Source organism: Monodon monoceros, unplaced genomic scaffold, assembly GCF_005190385.1.
Source record: "Monodon monoceros isolate NGI ecotype Baffin Bay Population unplaced genomic scaffold, NGI_Narwhal_1 Super_Scaffold_22, whole genome shotgun sequence".
Lineage (NCBI taxonomy): Eukaryota > Metazoa > Chordata > Mammalia > Artiodactyla > Monodontidae > Monodon > Monodon monoceros.
In genome coordinates, this window is record NW_021703779.1 from 48,290,827 (window position 1) to 48,307,499 (window position 16,673).

A 16,673-nucleotide genomic window follows, 5' to 3' on the forward strand; every position below is an offset into this window, starting at 1 on the left:
AAATCAGATTATTTCCTTCTTTAGGGTTTGCTGTTCTTTATTATTGAAGGTTGCCATTATCCATTTGTTTTGGAACTTTTCCAAATGATTTTTCTATAAACTATATTCCTTGATTAGTGTTCTCACTGAGGTATCTGTTCATTTAGCTTATGTCCATCTAATGTTTTGACAGAGATTTCTTAGAACTCCAAGAGCTAAAAACAGAAAATCCTCTCCCAGTCTTTGTGGATTGGCCTTTTGCTAGGATACTCCTTTAACACTTTTCCAGTTGATTTACAATTCTTCCTTAATCTTCACTTCATTCTTGCACTGAGGCTAGACATCAGCCAAAATTGAAATGAAAGCTTAGAGACTTCTCAGTTTATTTTATTAACATGTGTCCTTCCTGGACATATGTGTAAATTTCTAAATTCCTCAGTATACACAGGTACTTTTGAATGCTCTTATTTCCCAAAGAAATTCCTTCCCCAGCTTTTCCTCCCAAGGTTTAGGTTGTCTATTTTACAACCATAATCCTTTGCCCCATGTGGCTGCACGTTTTTCATTCACCTTACAATGCTTTAAAAAACTGACCACTTCCAGAGTTCTGGCAAGTATGGTTCTAACAGTTCTGCTTCTTTTTCAAAGTTTTGAAAAGAGATGGGTGTTTGAAGCACCTACTCTATTATTCTGCTGACATTACTGTAGATCTATTTATTTATTGATTTTGTGGTCAGTGTTTTTATCTTCTTCCAGTCTTTTCAATAATTTTTTACATCTTTATTGGAGTATAATTGCTTTACAATGGTGTGTTAGTTTCTGCTTTATAACAAAGTGAATCAGTTATACATATACATATGTTCCCATATCTCTTCCCTCTTGCACCTCCCTCCCTCCCAGCCTCCCTATCCCACCCCTCTAGGTGGTCACAAAGCACCAAGCTGATCTCCCTGTGCTATGCGGCTGCTTCCCACTAGCTACCTATTTTACATTTGGTAGTGTATATATGTCCATGCCACTCTCTCTCTTTGTCACAGATTACCCATCCCCCTCCCCATATCCTCAAGTCCATTCTCTAGTAGGTCTGTGTTTTTATTCCCGTCTTACCCCTAGGTTCTTCATGAACTTTTTTTTTTTACTTAGATTCCATAAAAATGTGTTAGCATACGGTATTTGTTTTTCTCCTTCTGACTCACTTCACTCCGTATGACGGACTCTAGGTCCATCCATCTCACTACAAATATCTCAAATTCGTTTCTTTTTATGGCTGAGTAATATTCCATTGTATATATGTGCCATATTTTCTTTATCCATTCATCCAATGATGGACACTTAGGTTGTTTCCATCTCCTGGCTATTGTAAATAGAGCTGCAATGAACATTTTGGTACATGACTCTTTTTGAATTATGGTTTTCTCAAAGTATATGCCCAGTAGTGGGATTGCTGGGTCATATGGTAGTTCTATTTATAGTTTGTTAAGGGACCTCCATACTGTTCTCCATAGTAGCTGTACGAATTCACATTCCCACCAACAGTGCAAGAGTGTTCCCTTTTCTCCACACCCTCTCCAGCATTTATTGTTTCTAGATTTTTTGATGTTGGCCATTCTGACTGGTGTAAGATGATATCTCATTGTAGATTTGATTTGAATTTCTCTAATGACTAATGATGTTCAGCATTCTTTCATGTCTTTGTTGTCACTCTGTATATCTTCTTTGGAGAAATATCTATTTAGGTCTTCTGCTCGTTTTTGGATTGGGTTGTTTGTTTTTTGGTTGTTGAGCAGCACGAGCTGCTTGTAAATTTTGGAGATTAATCCTTTATCAGTTGCTTCTTTTGCAAATATTTTCTCCCATTCTGAGGGCTGTCTTTTCATCTTGTTTATGGTTTCCTTAGCTGTGCAAAAGCTTTGAAGTTTCATTAGGTCACATTTGTTTATTTTTGTTTTTATTTCCATTTCTCTAGGATGTGAGTCAAAAAGGATCTTGCTGTGATTTATGTCATAGAGTGTTCTGCCTATATTTTCCTCAAAGAGTTTCATAGTTTCTGACCTTACATTTAGGTTGTTAATCCACTTTGAGCTTATTTTTGTGTATGGTATTAGGGAGTGTTCTAATCTCATACTTTTACATGTACCTGTCCAGTTTTCCCAGCACCACTTATTGAAGAGGCTGTCCTTTCTCCACTGTACATTCCTGCCTATTTTATCAAAGATAAGGTGACCATATGTGCGTGGGTTTATCTCTGGGCTTTCTATCCTGTTCCATTGATCTATTTTTCTGTTTTTGTGCCAATACCATACTGTCTTGATTTATGTAGCTGTGTAGTATTGTCTGAAGTCAGGGACTGTGGTTCCTCCAGCTCCGTTTTCCGTTCTCAAGATTCCTTTGCTATTTGGGGTCTTTTGTGTTTCCATACAAATTGTGATTTTTTTTGTTCTAGTTCTGTGAAAAATGCCAGTGGTCATTTGATAGGGATTGCACTGAATCTGTAGATTGCTTTGGGTAATAGAGTCATTTTCACAACGTTGATTCTTCCAATCCGAGAACATGGTATATCTCTCCTTCTATTTGCATCATCTTTAATTTCTTTCATCAGTGTCTCAAAATTTTTGCATACACGTCTTTTCTCCCCTAAGGTAGGTTTATTCCTAGATATTTTATTCTTTTTGTTGCAATGGTGAATGGGAGTGTTTTCTTGATTTCACTTTCAGATTTTTCATCATTAGTATATAGGAATGCCATGGATTTCTGTGCATTAATTTTGTATCCTGCTACTTTACCAAATTCATAGATTAGCTCTACTGTTTTTCTGGGAGCATCTTTAGGAATCTCTGTATATAGTATTATGTCATCTGCAAACAGTGACAGATTTACTACTTCTTTTCTCATTTGGATTCATTTATTTCCTTTTCTTCTCTGATTGCTGTGGCTACAACTTCCAAAACTATGTTGAATAAGAGTGGTGAGAGTGGGCAACCTTGTCTTGTTCCTGATCTTAGTGGAAATGCTTTCAGTTTTTCACCATTGAGGACAATGTTGGCTGTGGGTTTGTCATATATGGCCCTTATTTTGTTGAGGAAAATTCCTTCTATGCCTACATTCTAGAAGGTTTTTATCATAAATCGGTGTTGAATTTTCTCGAAAGTTTCTCTGCATCTATTGAGATGATCATATGGTTTTTCTCCTTCAATTTGTTAATATGGTTTATCACATTGATTGATTTGCATATATTGAAGAATCCTTGCATTCCTGGAATAAACCCCACTTGATCGTGTTGTATGATCCTCTTAATGTGCCGTTGGATTCTGTTTGCTAGTATTTTGTTGAGGATTTTTCCATCTATGTTCACCAGTGATATTGACCTGTAGATTTCTTTCTTTGTAACATCCTTGTCTGGTTTTGGTATCAAGGTGATGGTGGCCTCGTAGAATGAGTTTGGGAGTGTTCCTCCCTCTGCTATATTTTGGAAGAGTTTGAGAAGGATAGGTGTTAGCTCTTCTCTGAATGTTTGATAGAATTCGCCTGTGAAGCCATCTGGTCCAGGGCTTTTGTTTGCTGGAAGATTTTTAGTCACAGTTTCAATTTCAGTGCTGGCGATTGGTCTGTTCACATTTTCTATTTCTACCTGATTTAGTCTTGGCAGCTTGTGCATTTCTAAGAATTTGTCCATTTCTTCCAGGTTGTCCCTATTATTGGCATAGAGTTGCTTGTAGTAACCTCTCATGATTCTTTGTATTTCTGCAGTGTCAGTTGGTACTTCTCCTTTTTCATTTCTAATTCTATTGATTTGAGTCTTCTCCCTTTTTTTCTTGATGAGTCTGGCTAATGGTTTATCAAATTTCTTTATCTTCTCAAAGAACCAGCTTTTAGATTTATTGGTCTTTGCTCTCGTTTCTTTCATTTCTTTCTCATTTATTTTTGATCAGATTTTTATGATTTCTTTCCTTCTGCTACCTTTGTGGTTTTTTGTTCTTCTCTCTCAAATGGCTTTAGGTGCAAGGTTAGGTTGTTTATTCAAGATGCTTCCTGTTTCCTAAGGTAGGATTGTATTGCTAAAATCTTCCCTCTTAGTACTGCTTTTGCTGCATCCCATAGGTTTTGGGTCGTTTTGTCTCTACTGTCATTTGTTTGTAGGTATTTTTTGACTTCCCCTTTGATTTGTTCAGTGATCACTTCGTTATTAAGTAGTGTATTGTTTAGCCTCCATGTATGTTTATCTTTTACAAATCTTTTCCTGTAATTGATATCTAGCCTCATAGTGTTTAGGTCAGAAAAGATACTTGATAAATTTCAATTTCTTAAATTTACCAAGGCTTGATTTGTGACCCAAGATATGATCTATCCTGGAGAATGTTCTTGAGAAAGTTCTTGAGCACTTGAGAAAAATGTGTATTCTGTAGTTTTTGGATGGAATGTCCTATATATATCAATTAAATTCATCTTGTTTAATATACCATTTAAAGCTTATGTTTCCTTATTTATTTTCATTTTGGATGATCTGTCCATTGGTGAAAGTGAGGTGGTAAAGTTCCCTACTCTGAATGTGTTACTGCCGATTTCCCCTTTTATGGCTGTTAGCATTTGCCTTATGCATTGAGGTGCTCTTATGTGGGGTGCATAAATATTTTCAATTGTTATATCTTCTTCTTGGATCGATCCGTTGATCATTATGTAGTGTCCATCTTTGTCTCTTCTAATAGTTTTCATTTTAAAGTCTATTTTTTCTGATATGAGAATTGCTACTCCAGCTTTCTTTTGGTTTCCAATTGCATGGAATATATTTTTCCATCTCCTCACTTTCAGTCTGTATGTGTCTCTAAGTCTGAAGTGGGTCTCTTGTAGACAGCATATATGGGTCTTGTTTTTGTATCCATTCAGCCAGTCTGTGTCTTTTGGTGGGAGCATTTAATCCATTTACATTTAAGGTAATCATCGATATCTATGTTCCTATTCCCATTTTCTTAATTGTTTTGGGTTTATTATTGTAGGTCTTTTCCTTCTCTTGTGTTTTTTGCCGAGAGAAGATCCTTTAGCATTTGTTGTAAAGCTGGTTTGGTGGTGCTGAACTCTCTCAGCTTCTGCTTGTCTGTAAAGGTTTTAATTTCTCCATCAAATCTGAATGAGATCCTTGCTGGGTAGACCTATCTTGGTTGTAGGTTTCTCTCCTACATCACTTTAAATATGTTCTGCCAGTCCCTTCTGGCTTGCAGAAATTTTTTCCGAAAGATCAGCTGTTAACCTTATGGGAATTCCCTTGTGTGTTATTTTTTGTTTTTCCCTTGCTGCTTTTAATATATTTTCTTTGTACTTAATTTTTGACAGTTTGATCAATATGTGCTCCATGTGTTTCTCCTTTGATTTATCCTTTATGGGACTTTCTGTGCTTCCTTGATCTGACTATTTCCTTTCCCATGTTAGTTAAGTTTTCAACTATAATCTCTTCAAATATTTTCTCAGTCCCTTTCTTTTTCATTTCTTCTTCTAGAACCCTTATAATTCGAATGTTGGTGCATTTAATGTTGTCCCAGAGGTCTCTAAGACTGTGCTCAGTTCTTTTCATTCTTTTTTCTTAATTCTGATGTGCAGTAGTTATTTCCACTATTTTATTTTCCAGGTCACTTATCCGTTCTTCTGCCTCAGTTATCCTCCTATTGATCCCTTCTAGAGTATTTTTACTTTCATTTATTGTGTTGTTCATCATTGCCTGCTTACTCTTTAGTTCTTCTAAATCTTTGTTAATTGTTCCTTGCATTTTCTCTATTCTATTTCCAAAATTTTGGATCATCTTTACCATCATTACTTTGAATTCTTTTTCAGGTAGACTGCCTATTTCCTCTTCATTTGTTAGGTCCGGTGCGTTTTTACCTTGCTCCTTCATCTGCTGTGTATTTTTCTGTCTTCTCATTTTGCTTATCTTACTGTGTTTAGGGTCTCCTTTTTGCAGGCTGCAGGTTCATATTTCCTGTTGTTTTTCTTGTCTGTCCCCAGTGACTAATGTTTCTTCAGTGGGTTGTGTAGGCTTCCTGGTGGAGGGGACTAGTGCCTGTGTACTGCTGGATGAGGCTGGATCTTGTCTTTCTGGTGGGCAGGTCCATGTCTGGTGGTGTGTTTTGGGGTGTCTCTGGACTTATTATGATTTTAGGGAGCCTCTCTGCTAATGAATGGGGTCGTCTCCTCTCTTGCTAGTTGTTTGGCATAGGGTGTCCAGCACTGTAGCTTGCTGGTCATTGAGTGAATCTGGGTGTTGGGTTTGAGTAGGAGATCTCTGGGAGATTTTCGCCATTTGATATTACGTGGAGCTGGGAGGTCTGTTGTGGTCCAGTGTCCTGAAGTTGTCTCTCCCACCTCAGAGGCACAGCACTGACTCCTGGCTGCAGCACCAAGAGCCTTTTATCCACACAGCTCAGAATATAAGGGAGATAAAGTAGAAAGAAAGAAAGAAAGAAAGAGGGTAAAAGAAAATAAGCTAAAGTAAGGTAAAGTAAAATAAAGTTATTAAAATAAAAAATATTTATTATGAAAAATGTTTTTATAAAATAAAAACAAAAACCAAAAAAAAAAAAAATGGACGGATAGAACTTTAGGACAAATGGTGAAAGCAAAGCTCTACAGACAAAATCTAATACAGAAGCATACACATACACACTCACAAATAGAGGAAAAGGGGAAAAAATAATAAATCTTGCTCTCAAAGTCCACCTCCTCTATTTGGGATAATTCGTTGTCTATTCATGTATTCCACAGATGCAGGGTACATCAGTTTGTTTGTGGAGATTTAATCCGCTGCTCCTGAGGCTACTGTGAGAGATTTCCCTTTCTCTTCTTTATTCGCACAGCTCCTGAGGCTCAGCTTTCGATTTGGCCCTGCCTCTGTGTTTAGGTCACTGGAGGGCATCTGTTCTTCGCTCAGATAGGACTGGGTTAAGGGAGCTGCTGATTCAGGGGCTGTGGCTCACTCAGGCCAGGAGGGAGGGAGGGGCACGATGCAGGGCTAGCCTCCAGAGGCAGAGGCCGGCATGACTTTGCACCAGCCTGAAGCATGCCGTGCGTTCTCCCGGGGAAGTTGTCCCTGTATCCCGGGACCCTGGCAGTGGTGGGCTGCACAGGCTCCCTGGAAGGGAGGTGCTGAGAGTGACCTGTGTTCGCACACAGGCTTCTTGTTGGCAGCAGCAGTAGCCTTAACGTCTCATGCCCGTCTCTGAGTTCTGCACTGTTAGCCGTGGCTCATGCCCATCTCTGGAGCTCCTTTAAGCAGCACTCTTAATCCCCTCTCCTCATGCATCAGGAAACAAAGAGGGAAGAAAAATTCTCTTGCCTCTTCGGCAGGTCCAGATTTTTCCCCAGACTCCCTCCCAGCGAGGCGTGGTGCAATAACCTCTTCAGGCTGTGTTCATTCCCCCCAGTCCTCTCCCTGCACTCCAACCGAAGCCCGATCCTCAGCTCACAGCCCTGCCCAACACCCCCCCCCCCGGCGTGTGAGTAGACAAGCCTCTCTGGCTATTGTGTGCTGGTCGGCATTGTTCTTCTGTGTGGGAATCTCTCCGCTTTGCTGTCTGCACCCCTGTTCCTGTGTGCTCCTCCACGGCTCTGAAGCTTCCCACCTCTGCCACCCGCAGTCTCCGCCCGGGAAGGCACTTCTTATTGTATGGAAACATTTCCTTCTTCACAGCTCCCTCCCACTGGTGCAGGTCCTGTCCCTATTCTTTTGTCTCTGTTTATTCATTTTTCTTTTGCCCTACCCAGGTACGAGTGGATTTTCTTGTGTTTTGTGAAGTCTGAGGTCTTCTGCCAGGGTTCAGTAGGTGTTCTGTAGGAGTTGTTCTACGTGTAGATGTATTTCTGATGTATCTGTTGGGAGGAAGGCAATCTCCATGTCTTACTCTTCTGCCATCCTCCCCCTCTGTATAAAATTGTTTTATCCATGGGGTATTTTATGTAAGCCCCATGTTAACCACAAAACAAACAAACAAACAAAACAGAATAGATTCAGGAAAGAAAAGAAATAGAAGAGAGGAGAAACAGAGCAAACTACAAGGGAAAATCACCAATGTAAAAAAGTAGGCCAAAATGGAGAGGAAAGTAATAAAATACCTAGGAATAAAACTACCTAAGAATGGGGGTGGATTCAACATGGCGTACTAGGAGGACGCAGAATTCGCACCTCTGTACAACTAGGGCACCTAACATGCACCAGTGGGGTACCACGGACACCTAAGTGGATGGGAGGAACCTCCAGGAACCAGCTTGTGGGATTGTGGTTCCCAGAATGGAGGTCAGGCCCGAGTTCCTGTGGTGGGAGCTACAAGTCTAAAACGTTGGACTAACAGATAAACTCAGACCACAGAGAATCAATAAGAGTGAGGCCTCTCAGAGGACCTCATCTCAGCACCAAGAACCAGCTCTATCCAACTGCCTGAAAACTCCAGTGCTGGACATCTCAGGCCAAACAACCAGTAAGACAAGAATACAGAAACACCCATCAAAAAAAAAATATGATATGACAAAAAAATTTGTTACAGAAGAAGGAGCAAGGTAAATTTCTAAAAAACAAATAAATGAAGGTGAAATAGGTAACCTACCTGAAAAAGAATTCAGAGTAATCATAGTAAAGATGATCCTAAATCTCAGTAACAGAATGGAGAAAAGTACAAGAAACATTAAACAAGGATCTAGAAGAAGTGAAGAGCAAACAAACAGTGATGAACAACATAATTACTGAAATTAAAAATACTCTAGAAGGAATCAATAACAGAATAACTAAGGTAGAAGAATGAATAAGTGACCTGGAAGACAAAATGGTGGAAATAACTGCTAGAGACTAGATTAAAGAGAAAAGAATGAAAAGAATTGAGGACAGTCTCAGAGACCTTTGGGAAAACATTAAAAGCACCAGCATTCTAATTATAGGGGTTCCAGATGAAGAAGAGACACAGAAAGGGTCTGAGAAAATATTTGAGGAGATTATAGTTCAAAACTTCCCTAACAAGGGAAAGGAAATAGTCAATCATGTCCAGAATACACAGAGAATACCATACAGGATACACCCAAAGAGAAACAAGCTGAGACATATATTAAGCACATTATCAAAAATTAAATAAAAAAAATATTAAAAGCAGCAAGGGAAAACAACAAATAATATGCAAGGGAATCACCATAAGGTTAACAGCTGATTTTTCAGCAGGAACTCTGAAAGGCAGAAGAGAGTGGAAGGACATGTTTAAAGTGATGAAAGGGAAACACCTACAACAAAGATTACTCTATCCAGCAAGGATTCATTCAGACTCAACAGACAAATTAAATCTTTACAGATAAGCAAAAGTTAGGAGAATTCAGCACCACCAAACCAGCTTTACAAGAAATGCTAAAGGAACTTCTCTAGGCAGGAAACACAAGAGAAGGAAAAGACCTACAATAACAAAAGAAATACAATCAAGAAAATGGTAATAGGAGCATACATATTGATAATTACTTAAATGTAAAAGGATTAATTGCTCCAACCAAAAGACATACACTGGTTGAATCGATAAAAAAAACAGGACCCATACATATGCTGTCTACAAGAGACCCACTTCTGATGTAGGGACACATACAGACTGAAAGTGAGGGGATGGAAAAAGATATTCCATGCAAATGGAAATTGACAGAAAGTTGGAGTAGCAAGTCTCATATCAGACAAAGTAGACTTCAAAATAAAGACTATTACAAGAGAGAAAGAGAGACAATACATAATGATTAGGGACCAATCCAAGAATAAGATGTAACAATTGTAAATATTTATGCACCCCACATAGGAACACCTCAATACATAAGGAAAATGCTAACAACCAAAAAAGGGGAAATTGGCAGTAACAAAATCATAGTATGGGACTTTAACACCCCACTTTCACCAATGGACAGATGATCCAAAATGAAAATAAATAAGGAAACACAAGCTTAACATGACACATTAAAAAGATGGACTTAATTGAAATTTATAGGACATTCCATCCAAGAAAACAGAATACACTGTTCTCAAGAGCTCATGGAACATTCTCCAGGATAGATCATATCTTGGGTCACAATTTAAGCCTTCATAAATTTAAGAAAATTGAAATTGTATTAAGTATCTTTTCTGAAAACAATTCTGAGACCAGATAACAATTACAGGTAAACAACTGTTAAAAATACAAACACATGAAGGCTAAAATATATGCTACTAAATAACTAAGAGATCACTGAAGAAATAAAAGAGGAAATCATAAAAACCTAGAAACAAATGACAATGAAACCATGACGACCCAAAACCTATGGGATACAGGAAAAGCAGTTCTAAGAGGGAAGTTTATAGCAATAAAATCCTACCTCAAGAAACAAGAAACATCTCAAATAAACAACATAAACTTACACCTAAAGTAATTAAGGAACAAAGAAAAAAACAAAAAGTAACCCAAAGTTAGTAGAAGGAAAGAAACCATAAAGATCAGATCAGAACTAAATTGAAAAGAACTGAAAGAAACAATAACAAAGATCAATAAAACTAAGAGGTGGTTCTTTGAGAAGATAAAATTAAAAAATCATTAGCCAGACTCATCAAGAAAAAAAGGGAGAAGACTCAAATCAGTAGAATTAGAAATGAAAAAGGAGAAATAACAACTGACACTACAGAAATACAAAGGATCATGAGAGATTATTACAAGCACCTATTTGCCAATAAAACTGACAACCTGGAAGAAATGGACAAATTCTTAGAAAAAGACAACCTTCTGAGACTGAAACAGGAAGTAGTAGAAAATATAAACAGACCCAAGAAGAGCACTGAAATTGAAACTGTAATTAAAAATCTTCCAACAAACAAAAGCCCAGGACAAGATGGCTTCACAGGCGAATTCTATCAACCATTTACAGAAGAGCTAACAGCTATCCTTCTCAAAATCTTCCAAAATATAGCAGAGAGAGAAACACCCCCAAACTCTTTCTGGGAGGCCACCATCACCCTAATGCCAAAACCAGACAAAGATGTCACAAGAAAAACTACAGGCCTCTGATGAACATAGATGCAAAAATCCTCAGCAAAATACTAGCAAACTGAATCCATCAGCACATTAAAAGGATCATACACCATGATCAAGTGGATTTTATCTCAGAAATGCAAGGATTCTTCAATATATTCAAATCAATCAATGTGAGACACCATATTAAAAAATTGAAGTAAAAAAACATATGATCTTCTCAATAGATGCAGGAAAACTTTTGAAAAATTTCAACACCCATTTATGATAAAAACTCTCCAGAAATTAGGTGTAGATGGAACCTACTGTAATATAATAAAGGTCATATATGACAAGCCCATAGCCAACATCATTCTCAATGGTGAAAAAATGAAACCATTTCCTCTAAGATCAGGAACAGGACAAGGTTGCCCACTTTCACCACTAATATTCAACATACATTTGGAAGTTTTAGACACAGCAATCAGAGAAGAAAGAGAAATAAGAGGAATCCAACTCGGAAAAGAAGAAGTAAATCTGTCACTGTTTGCAGATGACATGATACTATATAGAGAGAATCCTAAAGATGCTACCAGAAAACTACTAGTGCTTATCAGTGAATTTGGTAGTGTAGCAGGATATAGAATTGATGCACAGAAATCTCTTGCATTCCTATACACTAATGATGAAAACACTGAAAGTGAAATTAAGGATACACTCTCATTTACATTGCAACAAAAAGAATAAAATACCTAGGAATAAACCTACCTAAGGAGACAAAAGACATGTATGCAGAAAACTATAAGACACTGATGAAAGAAATTAAAGAGGATACAAACAGATGGAGAGATATAACGTGTTTTGGATTGGAAGCATCAACATTGTGGAAATGACTATACTACCCAAAACAATCTACATATTCAGTGAAATCCCTATCACACTACCAATGGCATTTTTACAGAACTAGAATTTTAAAAATTCACAATTTGTATGGAAACACCTAAGACCCCGAAGAGAAAAAGCAATCTTGAGAAAGAAAAATGGAGCTGGAGGAATCAGGCTCCCAGACTTCAGACTATACTACAGAGCTAGAGTGATCAAGACAGTATAGTACTGGCACAAATACAGAGATATAGATCAATGGAACAAGATAGAAAGCCCAGATATAAACCCATGCACATAAGATCACCTTATCTTTCATAAAGCAGGCAAGAGTATATAATGCAGAAAAGACAGCCTCTTCAATAAATTGTGCTTGGAAAACTGGACAGCTACATGTAAAAGAATGAAATTACAACACTTCTTAACACCATACACAAAAATAAACTCAAAATGGATTTAGGACCTAAATGTAAGGCCCGACACTATAAACCTCTTAGAGGAAAACATATGCAGAACACCCTATGACACAAATCACAGCAAGATCCTTTTTGACCCACCTCCTAGAGAAATGGAAATAAAGACAAAATTAAACAAATGGGACCTAATGAATCTTAAAAGCTTTTGCACAGTGAAGGAAACCTTGAACAAGACAAAAAGACAACCCTCAGCATGGGAGAAAATATTTGCAAACAAGGCAACTTACAAAGGATTAATCTCCATAATATACAAGCAGCTCATGTAGCTCAATATCAAAAATACAAAAAACGCAATCCAAAAATGGGCAGAAGACCTAGATAGACATTTCTCCAAAGAAGACATACCGATTGCCAGCAACCACATGTAAAAATGCTCAACATCGCTTATCATTAGAGAAATCCAAATCAAAACTACAATGAGATATGGGAACATATGTATATGTATAACTGATTCACTTTGTTATAAATCAGAAACTAACACACAATTGTAAAGCAATTATACTCCAATAAAGATGTTAAAAAAAACATCAATGACAAAATAATAAAAAAATAAATAACAAATGTTGGTGAGGATGTGGATAAAAGGGAATCTGTGGACTGTTGAAGGGATATAAATTAGTGCAGTTACTATGGAAAACAGTTTGGAGCATCCTCAAAATACTAAAAATAGACTATCATGGTCCAGTCATCCCACTTCTGGGTAAATAATAAAAGAAAATGAGAATAGGACAGGATATTAAAGACATATCTTCAAAAAAAACCCAAAATTCTACCATGAAGTATCACCTCACACTGGTCAGAATGGCCATCATTAAAAAATCTACAAACACTAAATGCTGGAGAGGATGTGGAGAAAAGGGAACCCTCTTGCACTGTTGGTGGGTATGTAAACTGATACAGCTACTGTTGATAACAGTATGGAGGTTCCTTAAAATCTAAAATCAGAACTACCATATGACCCAGCAGTCCCACTACTGGGCATATACCCTGAGAAAACCATAATTCAAAAAGAGTCATGTACCATAATGTTCATTTCAACACTATTTACAATAGCCAGCACATGGAATCAACCTAAGTGTCCATCAACAGATGAATGGATAAAGAAGATGTGGCACATATATACAATTAAATATTACTCAGCAATAAAAAGAAACGAAATTGAGGTCTTTGTAGTGAGGTAGATGGACCTGGAGTCTGTCATACAGAGTGAAATAAGTCAGAAAGAGAAAAACAAATAACGTATGCTAACACATATATATGGAACCTAAAAATATATATATATGGTTCTGAAGAACCGAGGGGCAGGACAGGAATAAAGATGCAGATGTAGAGAATGGACTTGACATGGGGAGGGGGAAAGGTAAGCTGGGACAAAGTGAGAGCGTGGCATGGACTTATATATTCTACCAAATGTAAAATAGATAGCTATTGGGAAGTAGCTGCATAGCACAGGGAGATCAGGTCAGTGCTTTCTGATCACCTAAAGTGGTGGGATAGGGAGAATGGGATGGAGATGCAAGAGGGAGGAGATATGGGGATATATTTATATATATAGTTGATTCACTTTGTTATAAAGCAGAAACTAACACACCATTGTAAAGCAATTATTCTCCAATAAAGATGTTTATAAAAAAGTTTTTATGTGCCTGTGTATATATTTGTGTATATATATAAATACACACACACACACATTATATATATATATATATATATATATATATATATATATATCAATAATTACTTTAAGTGCAAATGGATTGAATTCAGAAGTCAAATGTCACACAGTGGCTAGGTGGATAAAATACCATGACCCAACTATATGCTGCCTACAGGAAACTGATTTCAGCTCTATGGCCACACATAGGCTCAAAATGAAGATATAGGATAAGATAGTCCATGCAGGTGGAAGCCACATAAAGCAGCTTTCACCAAACTTATGTAAGACAAACTTATTTAAGCCCAAAATGGCAACAAGTTATAAAGGATGCCATTATATAATGATACATGGTCAATATATTATCAGGAACATATAAAAATCATAAATATATATGCAGCCAATAGTCAAGACCAAAATTACACTAAGCAAATACTAAGTATGAAGGGAAAAATAGAAAACAACACAGTAATAAGAGGGGAAATCAATACCTCACCTTCAGGAATAGATCAGCCAGACAGTAAATCTACAAGGAAATGTTCCACCTGAATAATGCATTAGACAAAATGGACCTTACAGGCACATATAGAACATTCTTTCTAACAGCAGAAGAATATACTTTCTTCTCAAGTGCACATGGATCATTCCATGGAATGGATCATATAATAAGACAGAAAACAGTTCTTAGCAAACTTAAGAAGATCGATATACCAATTTTCTTTTATAAACAGAATGGTATGAAACTAGAAATCAATAACAGGAGAAAAGCTGAAAAATCTAAACATATGTGAAAACTAAACAACATATGTCTGAACAACCAATGGGTTGAATAAGAACTTAAATAGAATTTTTTCTAATCCAAAACAAATGATATTTGAAAAACAACATAACCAATTTTGTGGAATGCTGCAAAAGCAGTTCTGAAAGGACAGATATATCTTCTGATGTATGCATATATTAAGCATTTAGAAAGATCTCAAATAAGCAATTGAACTTTAAACCTCAAGGAAGTAGAAAAAGAAAAATAAATTAAGCCCAAAGTTAGCAGAGTAAGGAAATAATAAAGATCAGAGTGGAAATAAATTGAGAAGCCAGAAAAATATAGAAAAGATTGACAAAACTAAGAAGTTTTTGAAAAGATAAACAAAATTGAGAAACATTTGGGTAGACTACCAAGAAAAATGAGCAGACTCAAATAAAATCTGAATTTAAAAAGGAGACATTACAACTGATACTACAGAAATGCATAGGGCCATAAGAGACTACTATGAACAATTATATGTCAACAAATTAGATAACTTAGTAGAAATGAATATATTCATAGAAACAAAGAACCTCCAAAACTGAATCAAGAAGAAAAAGAAAAGCAAAAAAGACAAATAATTACTAAATGTATTGAATCGGTAATCAAAAACCTCAACACAGAAAACCTCAGGACAAGACAGCTTCACTGGTGAACTCAACCAAACACTTAAAGAAAAATTAATGCCAATCTTTTTCAAACTCTTCTGAAAAAACAAATAGGAGAGAACACATCCAAACTAATTATTTGAGGCCAGAATTACTCTTCTACCAAGGCCAGATAAGAACATTATAAGAAAGAAAACTATAGACCAATATAACTGATGGGTATTGATGCAAAAATTCTCAACAAAATATTGGCAAACTGAATTTAAAAACACATTAAAAGGGCCATGACCAAATGTGATTTATCCCTGAGGTACAAGAATGGTTCAACAAAGGCAAATCAATAAATGTGATGCATCATATTGATAGAATGAAAGATAAAGTCACATGATCATCTCAATAAATGCAGAAAAAGCATTTGGTAAATGCATCATCCTTTCATGATAAAGACACTCAACAAATTGATTATAGAATGAAAATATCTCAACATTACGAAGGCCAAATACCAGAAACCCACAGGTAACATTATACTCAATGGTGAGAAATTGAAAGCTTTTCCTCTAAGATCAGGAGCAAGACAAGGATGCACACTCTCACCACTGTTATTCATATAGTACTGGAAGACCCAGCTACAGCAATAAGGCAAGACAAAGAAACAAAAAACATCTAAATAGGAAAGTAAGAAGTAGAATTGTCTGTATATGCAGAAGATTCAATTTATTATAGAAAATTACAAAGTCTCAAAGGAAAAAAATGTTTTAATTACTAAAGGAATTCAGTAACGTTGCAGCATATAAAATCAACCTATGGAAATCAGCTGCATTTCTATGCAATAACAACAAAACATGAGAAAGAAATAAAGAAAACTATCCCAGGGGGCTTGAAATGCTGGAATAGGAAAATCCTGAGCTCACATCCTCTCACAGACACACCAAATCTACAACTACATATAAAAAAAATATCTTGGAGAATGACCAGAAGACTAGTAGATTAGAGTTTCTACAGCTAAGGATATATTTAAAATGCCATTTTGAAATGGTTAAGAGCACAGAGATGAGGTCTAGTCAGAGCCCAAACCCTGGTGCAGCAACAAAAGCAGGAGGGATAACACAACCCTGAAGATCGCCCCTGAGGAGAAATATGTCCAAACTTCAGGGGATCTGCATTGGGAAGTTGAGCCATTGGGATCTGCACTGTGGACCCGCACCAGGAAGATGAGCCTTGTCTGATTTTGAAAACCAGTCCCAAGGTTGCAATTTTTTTTTATATACTCTCCTTCCCCATAGATGGTCTGGCACTGGCAGG